We start from the raw sequence: 14,653 nt of genomic DNA, 5'->3' as shown, positions 1-14,653 counted from the left end.
CTTAACAACTTAAGAATAATATTTCTAACAAAATATCAATGGACCTTTTCTATTACACATAAATATATTATGTAAACGGAAAAGTGGAAATGCCTTTTATTAATAAAATATATACAAGATACATACTAAATGATATGCTCTAGGGCATACTACTAACAATCTCCCACTAGCACTAGAGCCATTCATTACAATACCTTAGACCCATCTTCTCAAGATGTCAGTCTAAGAGAGCTTGTGACAAAGGCTTAGTGAATGAATCATTTGGATTTTCGGTGATGCTATTTCTGCATGGCTATATTGCCTTGCCCAACTATATCTCACGATAATATGGTAGTGCCTTTCTATGTGTTTGGATTTTGGTGAGACCTTAGTTCCTTAGCCTATATGATCGCTCCATTGTTGTCACGGTGTAATGGAGCTGGCGACTCAATGGAAGGAACTCTTGTAAGTTACATCACGAACTTCTTCATCCAAAGCGACTTCTTTTGCGGCATCGATGCGAAGAATATACTCGACCTCGATGAGTGGAATCTGCGATGCGTGCTCTGTTTGGAACTCTTCCAACCGATTGCACCTCCATTACAAATGAACACATATCCAGAGGTAGACTTTCTATCATCGATATCGATTGGAAATCGAAATCGGTATAACCATCCAATTGCAAGTCTCCACCTCCATAAATCAAGAATAAATCCTTAGTTCTTCTCAAGTACTTAAGAATATTCTTGTGACTATCGATGTTCCAAACTGGATTGGATTGATACTGCTAGTCAAACTAACGACATATGCGATATCTGGCCTAGTACACAACATTGCATACATTAAACTTCCAATAGCCGAAGCATATGGAATCCTGGCCATCTTATCTCTTTCTTCAGGTGTCTTTGGAGACATCTCTTTAGAAAGGTGGATACCATGTCTCACTGGTAACAATCCTCTCTTGGAATCAAGCATGTTAAACCTCTTTAACACCTTTTCCAAGTATAGACTTTGGAATAAACCAATTATTCTTTTCGCTCTATCTCTATAGATGCGAATCCCAAGAATATAGGTTGCCTCCCTAAGTCTTTCATGGAGAATGTATTTGACAACCATACCTTTATAGTCGTCAACAGACCTGTGTCAATACCAATCAACAGTATGTCATCCACATATAAGACAAGGAAAGTGATAGCACTGTCACTAACCTTCTTATATACACATGGCTCATCCTCATTTTTATAAAACCAAAAGATTTAATGGCTTCATCAAAACGAATGTTCCAACTCCTCGAAGCTTGTTTCAACCCATAAATGGATCGCTTTAGCTTGCATACCTTGGAACCATCTTGGGATTCAAATCCCTTAGGTTGTTCCATGAAAATGTTTTCTTCAATGTATCCATTGAGAAAAGTTGTTTTGACATCCATCTGCCAAATCTCATAATCATAGTATGCAGCTATTGCTAATAAAATCCTAATTGATTTAAGCATGGCAACAGGCGAGAAAGTCTCCTCATAATCTATTCCTTGCCTTTGGCGAAACCCTTTCGCTACTAGCCTTGCCTTATAGGTCTCTACCTTTCCATCAGAACCAATTTTCTTCTTGAAAACCAATTTGTTTCCTATAGGTACAATACCTTCAGGTGGGTCAACAAGATCCCAAACTTGATTCTTATACATGGAATCAATCTCGGATTTCATAGCATCAATCCATTTTGAAGAGTCTATATCTGATATAGCTTCTTCATAGGTAAGTGGATCATCCCCATGATCTACTTCTTCATGAGTAGACAACTCTTGTTCTTCTTCATGAAGAAAACCATATCTCATTGGTGGGTGAGATACCACAGTTGTTCTACGAGGAGCAGTGTAGATGTTTCATCAACGGGTATAGGTTGACTAGATGGATCTATATCCATCTAATCACATTGGTTGGTCGAAATTCTCAATTCTAACTCTATTTGCCTTCCTTTGCCTCCTTCTTGAACAAACTGTTGTTCAAGAAATGTGGCATCTCTACTTATCACAACCTTTTGTGAAGTAGGCAAATAAAAATAATATCCAAAACTATCTTTTGGATATCCAACAAATCGACCTTTTTCTGATCTGGTCTCCAATTTATCAGTGTTCAGCTTTTTGATATAAGCTGGACAACCCCAAATCTTAACATGCTTAAGACTTGGTTTTCTTCCATGCCATATCTCATAAGGTGTGGAAGAAACTGATTTTGATGGAATCCTATTCAGAATATATAAAGCTGATTCTAATGCAAATCCCAACCAGGAGATAGGCATATCCGTATAGCGCATCATACTACGTACCATATCCAATAGGTACGATTTCTCCTTTCAGATATACCATTCAGCTGTGGCGTTCCTGGAGGAGTCAGCTGAGAAACAATGCCATGCTCTCTCAAGTATTCATCAAATTCAGTACTCAAATATTCACCTCCACGATCTTATCGAAGAGTTTTAATACTCTTTCCTGTTTGATTTTCTACTTCAGATTTAAATTCTTTGAACTTTTCAAAGGATTCATGTTTGTATTTTATCAAATACAAATACCCAAACCTTGATTTATCATCAGTAAAGGTAATAAAATAATGAAAGCCCCCTCTAGCCATTTCTTTCACCGGACCACAGACCTCCCTATGGATTAGCTCCAAAATATTTTCAGCTCTTAGCCCTTGTCCAACAAAGGGTGATCTAGTCATTTTGCCTTGAAGGCAAGATTCACAAGTTGGAGTAGGCTCAGAACCCAATGAGGATAAAATCCCCATTTTCTCCAATTTTGTAATCCTATCTTCTACAACATGACATAACCTTAAGTGCCAAATATATTTTGAACTTGAGTTGGTTTTCACCATGGCATTGCATTCATTTAGATTGCTATACTCTGGCTAGTGGAAACACTTTCTTACTGGCAATGGAAACACTTTCCTGTTAGCAATGGAAACACTTTCCTTTGCCTTTTTCAGCTTTAGTCTTCCTTTTCTGTTTAGCTATTTTCTTGGAAGGACCAGGAATCTGAAGTTTCTTTTTCTTATTGCCCTTCTTCTTGTTGGACTTTCCAGCAGAAGAAGATGCAACCAAAGCTACCTCTTTTCCTTTATTGCCTGGCATATTCTTTTGGGCAATAACCAGCATGTTGAGTAATTCAGCTAAAGTGCATTCCTGTTTAGTCATATGGAAATTTGTTACAAAATTCCCAAAAGACTAAGGAAGGGACTGAAGGATTAAATCCGTTTGTAGTTGGAAACCCATGTTGAAGTCAAGATGTTCCAACTGCTCAATCAGCCGAATCATCTTGTGGACATGATCCCCAACATTACATCCCTCGGACATCCTCATACGGAATATTGTCTAGATATCTCATACCTAGCATTCCTGCTGTGCTCACCATACAACTCTTGTAGGTGAAGGAGGATCTCACTTGCACTCTGCAAGTTTTCATGTTGCTTCTGTAACTCATTACTCATGGAAGCAAACATTTAACACTTAGCTCTCATATCATGCTCCTTCCACTTGTCCAAAGTTCCATGTTCCTCTTAAGTGGCCTCTGGAGGTAAGGGACCAGGAACATTTGAATCTAGAACATATCCTATATGTTCAAGGTTCAAGACAAGTTTCAAATTTCTTAGCCAATCAGACAGATTAGGTCCTGTCAACCTGTTGTGATCAAGTATGCTTGCAAGGATATTGGATGGTGGTGGTTGTTTTGTGCTCATTTTTTATCAGAAAATTAACTGCAGAAAATAACCAGATTAATTAGTAAATGTATCATGTAATTAACCAAAATGATTATGGTCTTTTAATCAAATTGGTCCTCCCACTAACTTAGCGAATCCTACACTTCCAAAGTAGAAAACGGAAATCCTAGTTGGATGGATTTCTAGTGGGTGATTGAATTCTTATAATTCTATTGATCATCCTCAGGTACATCCATTATTGGAATTACAATAAACTATAAGTGAGCAACTCATTGCCCATCACATCTCATGTGAGGTTCAATCCTTTACCTAGCCCCTAATGCTCAAAATCTCAGGTACATCCATTATTGACTTATCTTGCATCAGTTAAGTTGATCCCATTGAGCGATAATTATGCAAATAATTTTAATGTCCTCAGGTACATCCAATATTGGCCACTAAACCATTTACATATTTACAACATCTCATGCTTAACAATTATTCTTAAGAAAATCTCTTAAATAAATTGCATCTTATGCAACTATTTAAAATTTCTTAAAATAATTGCCCCAATGGAGGGCCTATGTTATAATTACTTTAATTATAGCATTTCCAACTTAATCATTTGTTTGGAAGATTTTATGGTCATTCTAATTACTATTAAGGTCTCACTTTGCACATTATCCATTTAGCATGCATATATCATATAATTGCATACATTCCCATACATCTCATGCATTCATGGATAAGCAGTAAATATGGTATGATCATGGACTTTCTAAGGGATTCAATTCTGAGCCACCAAGAATTGAATCAGGGCATTTCTAGGTGCATTTCATTCATTCATTTTACAAGAGTTGCTGAAGGAGTACATAATCAACACTTGATCTTGAATTCCTCCCACTGGTCCCACCAATGCTCTTGACCTCCTTGAACTTCTTGCAATCCAATATTACATAGTAATCCTTGGCATACCAATGCGAATTTACAAGAACTTAAATAAATGAAATTACAACCCAAAAATATTATAAACTTAATAATACATGCCCAAAATAAATTAAAATAAATTAATTAATTTACAATCCCAAAGAAACATAAAAGAAATAAATCCAATCACATTGGTCTTTTATAGTCCATGATCATCCATCATGCATATCACTATTTAACAATTAAATAAAACATACATACTTAAATTAAATTGAATATCTCATATTCAACTTAAAAATCCAGATTTGAATATGATTCAAATAAATTTAAAAACTCAGATTTGAATCTCATTCAAACAAATTTAAAAATTCAGATTTGAATCACATTCAAACAACTTCAAAAATTCAGATTTGAATCACATTCAAACATTTTTTAAAAAATCAGATTTGAATCACATTCAAATATTTTTTAAAAAATCAGATCTGAATTTTATTGATTCAATTTTAAAAAATCAGATTTAAATATGATTCAAACAACTTTAAAAATTCAGATTTGAATCACATTCAAACAACTTTTAAAATTCATATTTGAATCACATTCAAATAATTTTTTAAAATTCTGATTTGAATCATAATTTAATTGTGTGATTAAAACAACTAATTAAACACTTTAATTAGTCAAAGAATAGGCCTTAGATCATACAACAATTGCAGAATTAAAAGCCAAACCTTGAACCACCCATGAAACCATTGTTGCCGCCACCAATGGTGGCTCCACCATGTGTGCCGCCACACCTCATGATCCAACCAGCAATGAATCTCTTGATCTCATGATCAAACACACAATTAAATTATATAATCAACAATCTAAATGGCAAATATAGTGGCTCTGATACCAATTGAAGGAACGGAAGCGTGAAAAACACAAGATTATACCATTGAATTTAAAAATTTTCACCTAGGGTCACATGCACCATGCAAGATTTATTTTTATCTATTTAATTTCAATGATAAACAACATATTAAAACTCTTTTAATATGTTTTTGGATCTGTATTTGCCATTTAAGATTTTAAAATTAATCAGATTAATTTTAGAACCCTAGATTAAATCAAGAACGATTACACTAACCTCTTGATGTGCTGCAGCGTGTGCGCCTTTGAGATTCGTCTTGAGGACACGGATGTTGTCCCTCTAGCTTGTCCACACCAAGAACACCTATGGCAGCCCTTGAACAGCTTCTAAAGCCTTTTTCTATTAATTAGAAATTCAAGTTCTGCCTTTTAAGAGATTAGAGATGTAAACAGGACACTAGAAACAATTTCTAGTGTTCTTAATTCAAGAGATTGATGGCTAATCTCTTTGAATTGATGAGAGATGAAGAGAAATAGCTGGAGAGGCTCAAAGTGGCGTGACAATTGAGAGGAGAGGCTGCTGGTTATGTTTTTTTTTCATAACCACACTTAAATAGCTAGGTTAACACATTAAACCCTAGCCACATGTCACCATTTGATTAGCTCTAGGTTTAAGTGACCCAATTAGTAATAAGATTTACCTTAAATGAACCTATAATCATATGTTACCATGCACTAGAATCTCTCTGTTACAAAATCCCAACTCAAGCTGGAGTCATGGTTTATGTCAAACTCCATTTGCTATGAATATTATGTTCTCTTTTAATTTCAGTTCTTGATTAAAAGATTTTTCTCATCAGAAACTCTTTTCTGAATAAATCTATCTGTCTGCCAGAACTTGAAACATCAAGAACAATTAAATGAACATAGGATTTTAACTCTATTTACTTAGAGGAACAGATTCCATCTTGATCAACACCTACCTCCATATATAACTAGTAGGAGCCAACAGATGCCCATATACCCATACACAGTACAAGTATGAAAGCAGTATCAAACTCAAACTACCTATATACAAGATAAGCTGCTATCTCGTGTCTAAAGATTATATGCACTGATATGATTTATGACAAAACATTGACAAGAGTAAACTCCATGTGCTTGTCATAAGTGTCACTGGTTCGGCCTACTTATCATTTATAAGTGCCTATCATGTTTGTTATATGGCATGAGACTCACCATTCCATCTTATTTATATCTCATATAAATAACTTGGGAACAAACATGAATACAATCTTTCTGGATAAGTCATGTCCTTATTATGAAGTATCCTTGATTGTGAACCTATTTATGATACTTTGTGCTAGAAATATTGTCACTCATATTCTTAACAACTTAAGAATAATATTTCTAACAAAATATCAATGGACCTTTTCTATTACACATAAATATATTATGTAAACGGAAAAGTGGAAATGCCTTTTATTAATAAAATATATACAAGATACATACTAAATGATATGCTCTAGGGCATACTACTAACAAATTCTGCTTGTAAGGTAACTTGAAAAGTGACCAAATCCGGATTAGTGCATTTAAGGCCTGAAAATTGACTATTTGGGCAGCAATTAGTATTTTGGCCATAACTCACTCAAAATAGGTCCAATTGACCTGAAATTTTGACCACGAATATTTGAGACATATATCTACAAGTCTTATGAAGACACCAAAGCCTAGAAATGACCATAGGAAAGTCAAAATGCTTGCACAAGTTCGGGTCCAAAAACTGGCCGAACCTAAAATGACCTAAAATGACCTAAAGTGACCAATTTTTATGCATTTTGACCAGCAATAGTAAAATGACCATAACTTGGTGTACATAACTCAGAATTACCTGAAATTTTACCCCACGTGCAATAAGACATAAATCTACAAGTTTGTAGTTTCGACCGAAACCCGAAAATCGAGGGAACTAGGTCGTCCGGCTAGGTCAAACTAGTATCCCAGAATCCGACAAATTGCAATAAAAACACATTATACATGGAAATAAATTCGGTAACATGTACCAATACTAAAAGGCTACAAATGTGACATATTGGTAACATTAAAACCTAATTCACCTAGACTGCATCGAGGGTTGACATCTTAGGTTGACCAAGGAAATAATAGAATTCAATAAGTTAATTATTAAGCTTTATTCTTAGAGACAGTTTAAATGAGTACTAAAACACTTCAAATTGTGTGTTTCAGTTAGCAAGACTCAGGGAAGGGGAATGAAACACTGAGGCAGAGCCAAGAGACAGTTATAAGAGGTTTGTGCACAACTAGTTTTTAACTGATTTTATTTTGAGTACTTCATATGATTAAATGACATATTTTTCTTATGTATTATGTTTAACAAGCATTGGATTTAATTCAATTATTATTGAAATTGTTATAGTATGTATGAATTTAGTTTTGTGAAATGGTATTTCCACAAGTATTAAGCATTGTTATGGATTGAATAAATTATTTTTTGGAAAATTGTGATAGAACATGTTTTGAATTGTGATGGTAATTTTCATGGAAAAATGCAAATTTATGATTTGAATTGTGATGAGCATAAAAATTATTGGATATTGGAATTGAATTTGATTCGAATTATATTGTGATTTATGCTCACTAAAAGGATTGTGATATTGTTTTATATCTCACTGTAGATGCTTGACTAGGTTATTACCCCTTTCTCTCATTTGTTGAGAAGACAATGGAGTTAGCTGTGTTTTGATTACCATGGTACGTGCACAGACTTAGATTTTCCTCTGATTTAAGGTTAGATCTAAGTTTTTTCTTATGGCCCTTGCTGAAGATTCATTATTGTGATGTATACTGTGCACAATGATTCGACCTCCCCGACCATAGGGAGTTAGAATCTGATTCGACCTCCCCGACCATAGGGAGTTAGAATCACTTCGAATATGGCCCTTTCGGATTAGTCTTCCATAGTTAGTGAGATAAAGAATGATTTTTGAGATACAACATGATTTTTGAGATACAGCATGATTTTTGAGATACAGAATGATTTTTGAGATACAGCATGATTTTTTGAGATACAACATGGTTTTTGAGATACAGAATATTTTTGAATAGTAAAGAATTGTGATTTCAGTAATGATTTATGTATAATTGATTTTGTTGGAACTACCTTAAATGGTTAGTCATGATTTGATAAATTGAATTTCGTGATCAAAGTCATTTCATACAAATGATTTACACTATTAGCAATGAATATTTTGAGTTTTGGAATATGGAGAGTATTCAGATTTCCAAATTATTTGCTCTAAATTTTATCGATGTATATTGTACTATGTTTTAAGTTATAGTTGTGCACCACTGAGTTCACCACTCAGCGATAGCTTTGTATGCTGTCGCAGGTAAGAAGAGCATAGAGCAGTGAGTAAGTTTCTTTGAAGACACATTCAGATCAGCTCCAGGTATATCATAGGTATACCCATGTACATAGGTTTTGATGTATGCATGTATTAATATGTATGTAAATTATTTGAGAAGTTGTATAAAAACTCTTATAAAATATTTTGGTATGTAATTAAATGTAAATTATTGTAAATGTAAATTTGGGATTTCATTTATCTGAATAGTTTTGTAATATTAATTTTGAGTCTTGTAATCAATGAAATATTTCTTTTATGAGGAGATTGATTTGATTATTAAGATTTGAATTATGGGTTCAAATGAAGTTATTGAAGTTGTCTTTGAGAAAACATATTGGGAGTGTGTTCTTTGCAGGTTTTGAAGAATCGTTTTCTCAAAATACAACCGGCACTTTGCCGAAATTTTGAAAAAAAAAATTTATAACACCAGATTTTAATCGATGATTTAAATTTCATGAAAATTATTTTAAAATTCCTTGTAGTATATTTAATGGATTATCGGTAGGCAAAGTACGGTAATTCATTAGGTATACTACGGGATCATGTTACATCTTACAGGGGAGTAGGGTGTGACAAGAGAGTGCCATCCTTCTTCTTAACAAACAACACTAGCGCTCCCCAAGGTGACCCACTGGGGCGAATAAAGCCCTTGTCAAGCAGCTCTTGCAACTGCACTTTCAACTCTTTCAATTCTACTGGTGCCATTCTATATGGTGTTATAGAGATTGGGTCCACACCAGGCATAACATCAATCTCAAATTGCACTTCTCTTTCTGGAGGTAATCCTGGCAATTCATCAGGAAACATATCCAGAAAGTCACACACAGTAGGGATGTCTACCAGTGCTAGACTCCCCACTTGGGTGTCTATGCTTCACACCCCTTTCTGATCATCCTTCTGGCTAGTGCAGCTGAAATGATGTTTGATGGCAGTAACTGCCTCTCCCCATGTATTACCACATTGCTGTACAGAGGGAGAACAAAAGTTACTGTCTTCAGTCTACAGTCAATCATGGCGTAATGCCTGGCTAACCAATCCATGCCCAAGATAATATCATAATCTCTGAAGGGCATTTCAATCAAATCTGATAGAAAAACATGTCCTTGGATCACCAAAGGATAGTTTCTATAGATTCTATTAACCCAGACCTCTTGTCCTAATGGACTAGTTACTAGCACTTCAAAACCCATTTTGACACACGGAACAGCAAGTGAACTGACTATGCTAGCACTAACGTATGAGTGGGTTGAACTCGGATCAAACAACACAAATACTTCTTTTATCAGAGATAGAATGTACCGGCCACAATGTCAGAAGTTTCAGCTTCTTCCATCTGTCTCATAGTGTAGACTCTAGTTAGAGTACTTCCTTGTGCTGACTGGCTAACAGTACCTGACTGCCAGAAGCATTGCCTCTACCTCTGTCTCTTCCTCTGCCAACAGGTTGTGAACCTCTGGTAGCAGGACTCTGAATGGATCCTTCTACAGTAGTAGGAGTTGGACCAAATCTAGGGGCACTGGTGCAGTCCTTAGCAAGATGGCCCTTGCCTCCATAGTTAAAGCAAGCTCCTGTTTCCCAATAGCATTCTCCCCCATGAATCTTGCCACAAGTCTCACAGGGGCAGGGAGGATGTGAACCTCTGGTCGACTGCTGACCATATCTAGGGGGTCTCTATCCAGAGAATCTGCCCCTTCCAAACCTTCCACCTCTACCTTTGTTAGGTCCCCCAAATTTTTTTTTTTCTTTCCAGATGTACCACTGGGACTTTGTTCTACTAACTTTTCCCCTTTATCTTTATCTGATTTTTCAATCTTCTCAGATTTTTCTTTTGCTGGGGTCGCTTCTAATTCAATTCTTTCTAACTCAAGTGCCTGAGAGATGAGCTCTGAGAAGTTACTGTGTTTGAATCCCACTACTTGCATCCGTAAGCTAGGCTTCAAACCCGTCTCAAATCTCTTGCACCTTTCTTGTCACACCCTACTCCTCCGTAAGATGTAACATGATCCCATAGTACACCTAATGAATTACTGTACTTCGCCTATCGGTAACCCATTAAATATACTACAAGGGATTTTTAATCAATTTTCATGAAATTTAAATCATCGATTAAAATCTGGTGTTATAAAAATTTTTCAAAGTTTCGGCATAGTGCAGGCTATATTTTGAGAAAACAGTTCTTCAAAACCTACAAAGAAACACACTTCCAATATTTTTGCTCAACCATAACTCCATTTCAAATGATTTCTCAATAATCAAATAAATTCATTTTCAAACCAACCTCATCATAAAAGAAATATTTTATTGATTACAAGACTCAAAAATTAATATTACAAAACTATTCAGGTAAATGAAATCTCAAATTTACATTTACAATAATTTACATTTAATTACATACCAAAATATTTTACAAGAGTTTTTATAAAACTGTTCAAATAATTTACATACATATTATTACATGCATACATCAAAACCTATGTACATGGGTATACCTATGATATACCTGGAGCTTATCTGAATGTGTCTTCAAAGAAACTTACTCAACTGCTCTATGCTCTTTTCACTTGTGACAGCATACAAAGCTATCGCTGAGTAGTGAACTCAGTGATGCACAACTATAATTTAAAACATAGTACAATATGCATTGATAAAATTATAACAATTTATTTGAAAGTCTCAAAATTTATCAAAATTCCAAAAGTCAAAATCTTCATTGCCAATAATATAAATCATTAGTTAAAATGACTTTGAGCAAGAAATTCAATTTATCAAATCACAACAGGACATTTAAAGTAATTCCAGTAATCATGGAAATAAAGATTAATTCTAACAAAATCAATTATGCATAAATCCCATTTGAAATCAAAATTCTTTACTATTCCAAAACCATGCTTTATCTCACTAACTATGCAAGACTAATCCGCAAAGGCCATCTTCGGGGTGATTCTAACTCCCTATGGTCGGGGAGGTCGAATCATCGTGCACAGTACACATCACAATAATGAAACTTCCGAAAGGGCCATAACATAAAAACTTAGATCTAACCTCTAATAAGAGGAGAATCTAAGCCTGTGCACGTACCATGGAAATTAAAACAAAGCTAACTCCATTGTCTCCTCAACAAATAAGAGAGACAGGTAATAACCTAGTCAAGCATCTATAGTGAGATACAAAACAATATCATCAATCTCTTTGTTCTTTTTGTGAGCATAAATCACAACACAATTCGATTCAAAGTCAATTTCAAAATCCAATAATTTTTTATGCTCATCACAATTCAAAACATAAATTTGTATTTTTCCATGCAAATTGCCCATCACTATTCAAAACATAAATTTGTATTTTTCCATGCAAATTGCCCATCACTATTCAAAACATATTCTATCACAATTTTCTAAAACATAATTTATTCAATCCACAACAATGCTTAATACTTGTTGAAATACCATTTCACAAAGTTAAATTCATACATACTATAACAATTTCAATAATCATTGAATTAAATCCAATACTTGATAAACATAATACATAAGGAAAATAACTTCATTTAATCATATGAAATATTTGGAATAAAATCAATTAAAAACTAGTTGTGCACAAACCTCTGATGAGTCGCCTCTTGGCCTTGACTCAATGTTCCTTATGCGTTTCAATATCCTTTTCAACTGAAAAACACAATTTAAAGTGTTTCAGTACTCAGTTAAATCATTTCTGACAATAAAATCTAATATCTAAATTTTCTTGGTACTATTCCCTTAATTCATTTCATTAGTCAACCTATAATGTTGACCTTTGATGCACTCTAAGTGAGTCAATTTTTAATGTTCCCAATTTGTCACATTTTATAGTTTCTAAGTGTTGGTATATGTTACCAATTTCATTTTAAAGCTTATTGCATTTTATTGTAATTATACAGATTTCATGGCCAATGTTTACTGTCTATTGGACTAAGCTACAGTGTAAATTTAACAGATTTCTCTTCATTAAATTGTTTCTAATTGTGTCTTCTTTAATTTCCTCTTTGAATCATGTCATTTGGATTTGTATAACTCAACTTATGGTCAATTGACCATAACTAGGTCAATTCTAAATTTTGGTTCCCTTACTAGGCAGTTTTAGTATTACACTTTGCCAATTTTATTTGACTAGGTTGCTGCCATATTTAGGTCTATTACTCTGCATAGGATATGTTACCCTGTGTTTTATGGTCACTAAGAATTTTTTTTTGTAATCTTTCAAGTCTTGTAGAGTTACTTATGGTCTAGTTATTAGACTGGACTCAATGATCTTATAGTGACAGGATGTTCAACTAGGGCAGTAGGTTTGACCCAACATTTGAGCTTCTTACATTCATAAGGTGAGGGAGAGGTCTAAAACAAAGTTGAAGGTCTATTTCTTAGCTTTCCAAATGGTGTGGGTCATTTTTTTGAAGACTTCTAGTGAGAGTTATACTTAAAACACTTTGCTAGAGTTAATGGTCATTTGAACCATTTCCAGATTTGGTATGCCAATTTAATCTAGTCAATTGACCTAGTTTCCTAAGTTTCTGGGTTTTGGTCAAAATACCATTATTGTAGGCCTATGTCTTAGTGAAAATTTGGCACTAGTTTCAGAGCATTTGGAGTTATATGGGCCAAGTTATGGTCATTTTACTATTGCTGGTAAGTTGCACTTATATTGCAAAGTTTAGGTCATTTTTAGGTCAAAGTCAATTCGGCCAGTTTTTGTAACCCAACTTGTGCAAGCATTTTGACTTGGTTTTAGTCTTTTCTGGGCTTGGGTTTCTTCATAAGAGTTGTAGCTCTATGTCTAAGCTTTTGATTGTATAAATTTTAGGTCATTTGGACCTATTTTGCGTGACTTATGGCCAAAATACCGATTACTGTTCATATGGTCAAAATTCTGGGTTTTCATGTCATGCAATTCCGGATTTGGTCATTCCTTTAGGTCACTTCTAGGCAGAATTTTGGCAAGTTTTCTACATGAAATTTGGCCTATTTTATGTCTAGTTTTACCTCCAATTGGCCTCAGACTAATTGGGGTCACACAAATTCACTTATAACCTAAAATGCATACTGCCCTTACTAACCACACTTTGCATTGAAAAATGGCACTTCTAATGGACATCATTCACTTTACAATTTGGTCAATTGTCCAAAAACAACCCAATGTAATCAAATATCCAATAATAACTCAATTCCATTAAATCAATTATCCCACAACAACTCAATTTAAGTCAAATATCAAGCAACACTTAATTCAATTAAATCAATATCCAACACTTATACAAATCTTCAAACTCTAATCAATTGATCAAAACCACTAATGTACATTCCATTAACTCATAATCAACATTAATATACATGATAATAAGGCCTTCCTAAGCACATCAAGGCTGCCCAAATTGGTACATATGCTTCAACTTCCATATTGACTTCATAACCTTACTTCAAATACACAATTCAAACATATACATGTTAATTAAACTCTTATACATTTAAGCACTTTAATCAACACCTCAAATCACCATTTATATGAAGAAATAATTCATACTCCCATGGACATGAGGGCTGCCAAATTGGAGACTTGTCAACACTTAACAATTTCTTCAAATTCTTTCATATTCCTTGTAACACCCCTATGTTCGGCAGTGTGTTCTACTGTTCCAGTGACCAGTGTTGTCCGGACAGCTAGGATGCCTAGAACTACACTTCGATATGAGTGAGGAGACATAAAATAATGAAATACAAGAAAATAAAATACAAGAAAAACAAAGGA

Source organism: Hevea brasiliensis, chromosome 11 (genome assembly GCF_030052815.1).
Source record: "Hevea brasiliensis isolate MT/VB/25A 57/8 chromosome 11, ASM3005281v1, whole genome shotgun sequence".
NCBI classification, from domain to species: Eukaryota; Viridiplantae; Streptophyta; class Magnoliopsida; order Malpighiales; family Euphorbiaceae; genus Hevea; species Hevea brasiliensis.
The sequence above is the reverse complement of the archived record's forward strand: the minus strand, read 5'-3'. Positions refer to the sequence as shown.